Raw genomic sequence first — 9,388 nt, forward strand, 5'->3', positions numbered from 1 at the left:
TAGAGAACATTATATTAACCTAAAATATAAGAAGTGTATATTCGTTCTCTAAATAAAAGGTACAAAATTACCTAATATGATTTATATATATATGACAATTAATAATTATGAGTAATAAAGATTTGATAACAATTTTTGCATCCTTCTTCATTTTGTTTAATTTTATATTATTAAAAAAAATAAACAATCACATTAACCATATAATAAAAAATTAGATTTTTTCTTATATGTTATATTTTGAATTTTTTAAAACGACTTTAAATTACAAAAATGTAAGTTTTCCTTAAGTATACGACTAAAAATATTTAAATGACATATATCAATTCGATGGTTAATTTGAAAGCTTTCAAAACCATATGGAAGATACAAGTCAAAATAATTCAACTGTGAAAACAATACTGTTCATTTTTTTCAAGAATGTGTTCGATGGAAAAAATAAGGTTTTTATGTCATAATTTGTTTAATGTCCAATCCGATCAACCCATGATGTATTAATTATAGTTTTGTTCCATTATTTTTAATAAAAATTGATCATATCCATCGGAAAAAATTATATAATAACAACAAAAAATATTTTATATATATAAATAAAATGATCACATATATAAAAAAAAATATCGATAATATATACAAATAAACTTCTTGCGCAGGTCTTATCCTAGTTTATATAAATTCAGTAGTGGCATATATGTAATAGTTACAAAAAATGCTCTTTAAATCCTTTGTTTTGTGAGGAGGTTCCAAACTCCAAAGCGTGGCACATCACCAAAACTGAAACTGATAATTTCTGAATGGATATATGGAAATTTAATTATAAAATTTGTAATATATATGTTATATTTAAGATACAATATCGCTATTTAGATTCCACCAATAAGAAGCGGCTTAATGCGTGTTTTGACTAAAAGTTCATTAATACTTCTACACTAGAAAATTTGGGTTTCAAATCCCAGCAAATGTGAATTATTCAGATTTATAGAGAAAAACATACAGAAAATCTTCGGTATGGCGCAAGGAGTACCGTCATTCATAGATCTCATAGGACGACTCAGGATGATGCAGTCAGACGTGAATAAAATCGTCTTGTAATATTTCTCATAGTTTGTAAAAGCATAATTAACTATCGACGAAAAAACAGCGACTTGTGCAAAAAAATACTAACAAGTATTAATTCAGTTTTAAAGATGAAAAAATCAAAGTAAGGAATACAATTTAGTTCGTTAATAAAACTTGCTTACATTTGTTCAAAAAATTGCTTACATTCATTCATAAATTGCATTCTGGATTTTAGTTCAATTAATATTCAATTTAGGAGGTTTGAGTTTTGAATCCCAGCAAAGGTGAATTATGCAAATTTATAGAGAAAAACATACATGAAATCTTTGGTATGGCGCAAGGAGTGCCGTCAATCATAAATCTCATAGGACGACTCAGGATGATGCAGTCAGACGTGAATAGAATCGTCTTGTAATATTTCTCATAGTTTGTAAGAGCATAATTAACTATCGCAAAAAAAAAAACAGCCACTTGTGCAAAACAATACTAACAAGTATTAATTCAGTTTTAAAGATGAAAAAATCAAAATAAGGAATACAATTTAGTTCGTTAATAAAACTTGCTTACATTTGTTCAAAAAATTGCTTACATTCTTTCATAAATTGCATTCTGGATTTTAGTTAAATTAATATTCAATACAATCATTTTATAATCATTTGTATAAAAGACCGACAAACTCATCAAAAAGTCAACGTTACAACCAGCTCACAAAAAGACACTAGCAGGTAAAACAGGACGGAGTTGATTGGCGCAATGGTCAGTATTCCTTCAGGTTATATCTCTCAGGTGGTGGAACTCTGATTTGAGAGCAAAAGAATATGTGATCTAGGGTAGATCAATGGCACACGACTAAGTCACATATAAATATCGTTTGATTGCAGCATTTCGATTATATCAAAATAAATTGTTCTTTATACATAAAACCTTTAAAATGATAAGAGACAAACCTGACCAAACACACACACACACACACACACACACATATATATATGTATTCATACATAATAGGAACGCAAAGCAAGTAAAACAGGACGGAATAGACTGAGGTCGAAAAAAATCATGAAACTTAAACTTACTGGTAATAAACTAATAATATATTAACACAGCAATACATACTGTTGAGAATGGTTAAGGTGGTCCGGTTCAGTGGTCTCGAGTATGAGGCTAAGCGATAAGGATGAAGTCAGTTGAGATAAGCCTCAACGATTATGTGATAGATCTGAGCTGTTAGAGTATCTTGCTAGAATATATCTATCTGTAATCAAGTATATATGTATGACTCTCGATCATGGAATATACATACAGTTAAACACAAAGCATTCTCTCTTAGTTTCCATGGTATCAGAGCCTCTCTGAAGATTTCTTTGAGCTCGTCTGAGAGAGAAAGCAACATAAAAATAACATGTCAAAAACAGACGTATCGGTGGTCGCCGGTAGCAGTGTGGAGTCACGCATGACTTCACCGTATTTCCTTGCACCATCAGACAATCCGAGAGTGTCAATCTCGCCGGTGTCGCTGAACGGTGAAAACTACGCCGAGGAGCGTCCGAATTGGAGAACGCGCTTCGTGCCAACCGTAAGTTCAGATTCATCAATGGTACCTTGTTGATACCAGATGAGAAGGAGAACCCAACGGAGGCGGAGCAGTGGAGAACAGTCATTTCGATGATCGTGGGGTGGATTAGAGCGTCGATATCGCCTGCGATCCGCTCGACTGTCACATTCACCGCCGATGCTAAGAAGATGTGGGAAGATTTGAAGAGGCGGTTCTCTGTCGGTAACACCGTTCGAGTTCATCAACTGAAATCCGAACTCGCGGCGTGCAAACGAGATGGTGTGAGTGTTATGGAGTACTTTGGCCTTCTTTCTCTGAAGTGGGAGGAGCTTCTCAATTACAAGCCTCTTCCCAGTTGCACGTGTGGAGCGCCAGACAAGATCGCGCTTGATTATGAAGAAGAAAAAGTGCATATGTTTCTGATGGGGCTCGACGATGCGAGGTTCGGGAATGTGTGCACAAACATCATAGGTATGGAACCGCTACCGGACCTGAACTCTGTGTACCAGAGAGTTGTAAGAGAAGAGAGACGTCTCTTGTCCTCTCGAGTCGAGACAAGACAGGACGCAGAGGGTTCCTGGTGAAATCAGAACCATCTCAGTCAGAGAACCAGTCCGTCAATGGAGCTGTCGCGGCTGTTGCAAGAAGTAGAGGAGGAACGGCGTGCTCTCACTGTGGGAGGACAGGCCATGACAAGAAAGACTGCTGGCAGATCATCGGCTTCCCAGAATGGTGGACCGAAAGAAACCAAGCAGGAGATCGTGGAGGTCGAAGCAGAGGCAGGGGACGTCGGCGAACTCAGGCTAGGTCCAACGCGATGCAGGCTTCGAACTCTGCAGAACAAGGCGTTCCCAGACGAATGAACAGTGGCCTTCACTAGCTGCATTCCTCGAGCAACAGAAGCTGACAACATAAGTTGAATGGTAAGGTTCAAACTGGAGAAGTGATTCTTGACACTGGTGCATCCCACCATATGATGGGAGATGTACGCCTTCTTACCGAACTGCGTAAGATGGTAGGATGTCCAGTCCATTTTGCAGACGGGACCCAAGTGCAGGCTACTCAATCTGGACTACTAAAGTTGTCAGATAAGATTGTTTTAGAAAACGTTTTGTTTGTGCCAAACTTAAACTGCACTCTATTGTCAGTTGCTAAGTTGCTCAAACAAACAGGATGCCTGGCCATGTTTACTGATACCTTATGCATTTTTCAGGACCGTTTTACGAGGACCCTGATTGGAGCAGGTAAAGAACGGGACGGTATCTATGTTTATCGGGATGTGACAATGGCGCGAGGACTCAGGGTTAAGGCTGCTGAAGACAAGAAGACCCTTTGGCATCGCAGACTAGGACATCCTTCCTTAGGTGTTTTGGGATTTTTACCTTTTGTTTCCAGTGTTCTAGACAACTCTGATAAGTCTGGGGGTTGTGGAATTTGTTTTAAATTAAAGCAGACTCGCGGGGTGTTTTCCGAGAGTTTTAATAAAGCATCTGTTCCGTTTGAATTAATACATGTCGATTTATGGGGTCCATACCGAACAAAATCATCCTGTGGTGCTGTTTATTTCCTCACCATTGTAGATGACTACTCTCGAGCCGTGTGGATACACCTACTCCTCGAGAAGTCTGAGGTAAAGACGGTACTGCCTAACTTATGTCGTCTAGCACACAGACAATTCGGCAAGCTGGTCAAGACAATAGGAGCGACAACGGCACAAAATTCATGTGTCTCTCAAAATACTTTGCGGAGAATGGAATCTTGCATCAAACCTCCTGTGTAGCAACCCCACAGCAGAACGGAAGAGTGGAGAGGAAACATCGTCACATACTAGACGTTTCCAGGTCTATTATGTTCCAGGCCAATCTCCCGATTAAGTTTTGGGGTGAAAGCGTTCTTGCCGCCGCTCACGTCATCAACAGAACTCCCTCGAGCCTGTTGCAAGGGAAAACCCCATACGAGTGTCTTTACGGCAAAGCCCCTTCTTACGCCGACATCAAGACATTTGGATGTCTCTGCTTCGCGCACAACATGCAGCGGGACAAGGATAAGTTTAAGGCACGAGGGAGGAGGTGTGTGTTTGTGGGCTACCCGTTTGGTAAAAGAGGCTGGAAGCTGTACGATCTAGACAAACATGAGTTCTTTACGTCACGTGATGTTGTGTTCGACGAAGCCGTCTTCCCGTATCAAACTACTGTGCCTTCGGTAGACGTCGAACGGGTCAGAGGAACTGAGGTCTTGGAATTGGCGCCTGAGTCGAGGGGGAGTGATCACGATGATCCCATCGACACAGTGGTGACTCCGCCAGTGGACGCGGTTGCAGAGCAAGGTCACACGGTAGCTGTAGGACCGGAGCCTGTGATCGCAGCAGAGAACACTGCCGGTAAAGTAATAGAGGCTGCAGTGACAGAACCGGTTACAGTGGCAGAACCGGAAGAAACCGGACCACCTTAACCATTCTCAACACATACCCTTTTACTTTCTACTCAACGATACGACAAAGTTGACGGTCATTTTGTTGCAGCTTCTTGCAGCAATGTAGTACTTGGCTGCGTTGTGTGCGTACTTCTCAAACAGACGGTCGATGATAGCATCTCCGAAATGAGCAACCAACATTGGTTCAGTTATGGATCTTTTTCTGCTTGCCATCATTTCCCCAAAATTTAATCGACATGTTTCATCGTCATCTTCCTCACTATCTTTGTATGGAACTAGATGTTCATGTGTCTCGATGATATTAATCTCAAATGATCCTTCTTTTTGAACAATTTCCCTGTCCTCTTCTTCACCCGCATCATAAAACGGCAAGTTGAATGAATCAACATCAGATTCCTGAACAATTCCCTATACTCACAAGTCACAAAATATATACAAGAAATCTTACAATAAGGTATGATTTTGTTTGTTAAAAAAAACGTATGATTTTGTATATAAATTGCTTGGTACTCTCCACTTATTATCAACTGATATTGAACTATGAACTTCATTAATATATATACATATACATATTCTTACAGTTTTTTTTTAAATAGAGCTAGTATTAGACCATCCGGTGTATTTTGCTATTTTTATCTAAAATAGAGAAATTATATAATAAAGATAGAGTTTACTCTAATGTAATATTCTAAAATAACATTTTCTATAATTAGAGTAAAAAGTAGAGAAATGTTTGCTTCCCATGATGTGACAAAAAAAAAAGGTTTGCTTCCAATGTATATAGAAAATAATAATCTTTATTTTAGAGAAAAAAATAGGTGTGGATTAATTTACCTCTAAGTATTATTATAAAGACAAACTAGATCTGGTTGTGCGGGTATTTATTTTCTAGTTTATATATATATATATATATATATATATATATATATATATTAGTTTATATAATTAGTATATATTTTAAGGTTATTTATATATTTGAATATGTATACATTTTTTTCAAATACAATAATTTTAATTTTTTTGCTGTAAATTAATTATTTTAAATCATCACATATATATATATATATATATATATATATTGCTTTTTATTATATATTTGTCATACTGATTTTGTGTTTAATTATAAAACCAAATTTTTTATGCACAAAAAAAATATATTCAAAGTTTATTTTGTAATTCATTTATTATGGTCCTGATCCGTAATTCAAAGAAAACAATTTTTTATGTTTATTTATTTTAGATAATTAATTACTGTATATATAAAATTTTAAGATAAGTTAATTTTTATACATTTATTATATAATTTACTGATGTTAAACTGTTCTACCAACATATTATATTTTAGCATAAAATATTTTATATTTATGAAAATAAAATATATTAACTTATCAATTTAAAATAATTTTATCATATTTATTTCAATATAATGGGTTTCTTTTAAAATGGTAGATGTTATTATAAATAGATAAAATAGGACATGATTTTATTTTTTTTCATTTGATAAAAGATAACAGCGTATATATATATATATATTAATTTATAATAACATTTCATTACTAACTACGAAATTAATGAAAATATTTATGTAGAATTTTGACAGTGAAGATCTTGTTATAATCTTTTTAAAAAGATTTGTTAGAATTTTTAAATATAGATATTTTTATTTTAATTTTAAAGATATCAAAAAATATTATGATTTAAGTAATTATAAATTTTATATTATATTAGTATTAAGGAAACACATTTAATAAAGTTTCTAAATGATGATCTAAATAGATTATCACACATGAAAAAAGTCATCATTTCTATTTTAATAGATAAGATATATATTTTTTATTTGATCACATAAGATATGTATAAGGTTGGTATAACTGGTTAACCGGCAGTATAGTCACACCAAAACCAAAAGATAAAAGGTAATTTGAATCAAACTTGTGGTCGAGATTTTCACATAAAATGTTTAGACTAAACCGATGCTATAGTTTTATAATAAAATGTTTAGAACAAACCGAAGCTAGAATTTTATAATGTTAGGTTTGACTTCTGTTTATTCAGTGGTTAAGTACATTCAATAAGTTGCATGTTATAATTCTATTTATTTGAAGATAATTTATGCTGGTTATCCAAACCAGAATTTTAGGTGTATTGTTGTCATATAGTTTCGATTAGTTAGGCATAATAATGATAAGATTAAAGATTAAATGTGACATGACTTTCTAGGAATAGGTTCATTGGGTCTATTTAAAAAAAAAACACACATGAATCAAAGCTGTGACTTCTGTTTTAATATATAAGATATAGTGATAGATTGAAAATACTTTTAGTGATTACCTCGGAGACCAAGTCGAGGAGGGAATCAGTCAACAACGACCAGTAATGGCAGCTCTCTCTATTAAGAGGATCAGAAGCATTTCTGCCTTTGAAATATGAGAACCATCCGTCCATTAGACACAACTTCTTCAGAACGCATTTTTAAGAATAACGAAAAATCATTTTGAAACTGATCCAAGTAACTTTTGGACACACTTAGAGCCTAGAGGGCAAGGGTTTCTAATATACACATTCTTCTTGTTATCTTCAAGCCCTTCAGGGACCTTAGAGAGCCAATGGATACTACAAGCTGAATGAACAAAGTGAAGAGATTTGCTTGGAAATAGCCTCGAGTAAAAAGAACCGGGGACTCATGAGACGAAGCACCTTCCCTTAACATCCATCATTAGATTCTCCTTGAAGGAAGTGGCCCACTTAAAGGTCATATTGAAATCATTGTTTGGAAGATAGTTTAGGCAACAATCAATTTCTGGTGGGGTTCGACTGGTTTCTTGGTACGAAGCTATGATCCTATTGACGATTCCAGACATGGCCAAGAAAGTGTTTTGTCCAGAAGAACAGCCCAGTTCAGCCACTTTAATGGATTCAGGGAAACCCAAATTCAGTAAAGTTTTTCTAATATTCTCTACCACAATCGTTTGTGCTTTAGAGAAAACAGTTTTCTGAAAGTTAAATATACAAATATAACTGGTGTTGTGAAACTTAGGAGAATAGTATCTTATTCTTATTCTTCATAAACATAAGAAGCCCTTTATATATAGGGAATTACAAGATAGATAAACCGTCATAGAATAATGGAAAGACTAGAAAGGAAATAGTACAAATTATAAGTCTAATGTAAATAGGAAAGTAGCCACCTATGAGGAAAAGGAAAGCGGCCGACTCTCTCTCTCTCCACCGTCTCTCTCTCTCTCTAGCGCATGGGCCGGTTAGGACGGGCCGGTTAGGACGGGCCGGTTATGGACATCCACAATATGGTTTAAAACACTCCCCCTTGGATGTCATAACCATACAGAGATTGTAATACGCTTTGAATGTTGCCTCATTAAAAACTTACCAGGAAAACCCAATGGGACAAAACCATGGTGAAGGAAAAAGAGTACAACACGTATTACTCCCTCTGATGTGTACCTCACTGAAGGTCTTTTAGTCGACGCATCCCAATCTGACGCGTGAGCTTCCTGAACGTCGAGGTAGGAAGTGATTTGGTGAATAGATTAGCTTAGTTGTCACTTGAACGCACTTGGACCACTTGGACCTCGCCGGCTTTCTGTAGCTCGTGCGTGAAGAAGAACTTAGGCAGGATGTGCTTCGTCCTGTCTCCTTTGATGTAGCTGTCCTTAAGCTGAGCAATGCATGCTGCATTGTCCTCATACATGATCGTTGGATCGTCTTTACCTTCGGTCATCCCACAATCAACTCGGACATGGTTGGTCATGGACCGTAACCATACACACTCGCGGCTGGCCTCGTGAATAGCCAAGATCTCCGAATGGTTGGATGATGGTTGGATGATATGGTCGTTCCACCATGTGTGAAAACATAGCCTGTCTGTGATCGAGCATTGTGTGGATCCGAGAGATAACCTGCATCAGCAAAACCAACTAATCCTTCTTTGTTTTGGTTAGTATAAAATAGACCCAAGTCTTTCGTTCCTTGTAGGTAACGAAGAATATGTTTAATCCCGTTCCAGTGCCTTTGGGTCGGACAAGAGCTAAACCTAGACAGTAGGTTCACAGCAAAACATATGTCTGGCCGAGTGTGGCTGGCCAGATACATTAAAGCTCCTATGGCACTGAGATATGGCACTTCGGGACCAAGGACTTCTTCATCGTCCTTCTTAGGGCCGAATGGATCAGTGTCCAAACCAAGAGATCTCACGACCATGGGGCTAGACAATGGGTGAGACTCGGCCATATTAAATCTCTTGAGTACTTTCTCTGTATATGCCATTTGATGCACAAGGATTCCATCTTTAATGTACTCAAGCTGTAATCTCAAACAAAACTTTGT

General features: G+C 36.4%; 1 pseudogene; it reads right to left on the minus strand.

Annotated features, from left to right (window-relative positions):
* Positions 1-5,083: 5,083 nt before the first annotated feature.
* The window catches only part of LOC106302242, a 10,000-nt pseudogene continuing 5,695 nt past the window's right edge, over positions 5,084-9,388 (minus strand).

Source organism: Brassica oleracea, chromosome C1 (assembly GCF_000695525.1).
Source record: "Brassica oleracea var. oleracea cultivar TO1000 chromosome C1, BOL, whole genome shotgun sequence".
Classification (NCBI taxonomy): domain Eukaryota; kingdom Viridiplantae; phylum Streptophyta; class Magnoliopsida; order Brassicales; family Brassicaceae; genus Brassica; species Brassica oleracea.